This window comes from Anneissia japonica, unplaced genomic scaffold (assembly GCF_011630105.1).
Source record: "Anneissia japonica isolate Jap-2015-1 unplaced genomic scaffold, ASM1163010v1 scaffold287709_len1912824_cov184, whole genome shotgun sequence".
Taxonomy (NCBI): Eukaryota; Metazoa; Echinodermata; class Crinoidea; order Comatulida; family Comatulidae; genus Anneissia; species Anneissia japonica.
In genome coordinates, this window is record NW_022751466.1 from 329,471 (window position 1) to 329,823 (window position 353).

The 353-nt window shown below is 30.0% G+C and overlaps 1 protein-coding gene across 1 annotated transcript in view; it reads left to right on the forward strand.

The window, feature by feature from the left end:
• LOC117121683 (fibrinogen-like protein A) overlaps nucleotides 1-353 on the forward strand; it is a 7,987-nt gene that overhangs the window by 1,276 nt on the left and 6,358 nt on the right. The window lies entirely within an intron of this gene.

Consider the following 353-nt stretch of genomic DNA (forward strand, 5'->3'; position numbering starts at 1 on the left):
CATTGTGTGTTGTTCTGTACTTTCACGCATTGTTCTGTATGTACGCATCAATATCTGCTTATTAAAACGCATGAAAAATAGGCCTACGTTAATTTTTAATGTATAAAAATTAATTTCATTTTTTTTTTCTGCCCAAATTTGTTTACAAAAACGTAATGCAATAATAGCATATTGACTACTATTGTATATTTTCGGAAAATATTTCAGCCGCTCCAAATCTCTTTCCTATTCTTTCTTCTTCCTTTATTCTTTCACAATTTTGCGTTTTAATCATATTTTTCATAATTTTATACACTCGCATATAGTAAATTGTTTAGGCCTAGACTAGGCTATACCTCGGCTTGGCTATTACT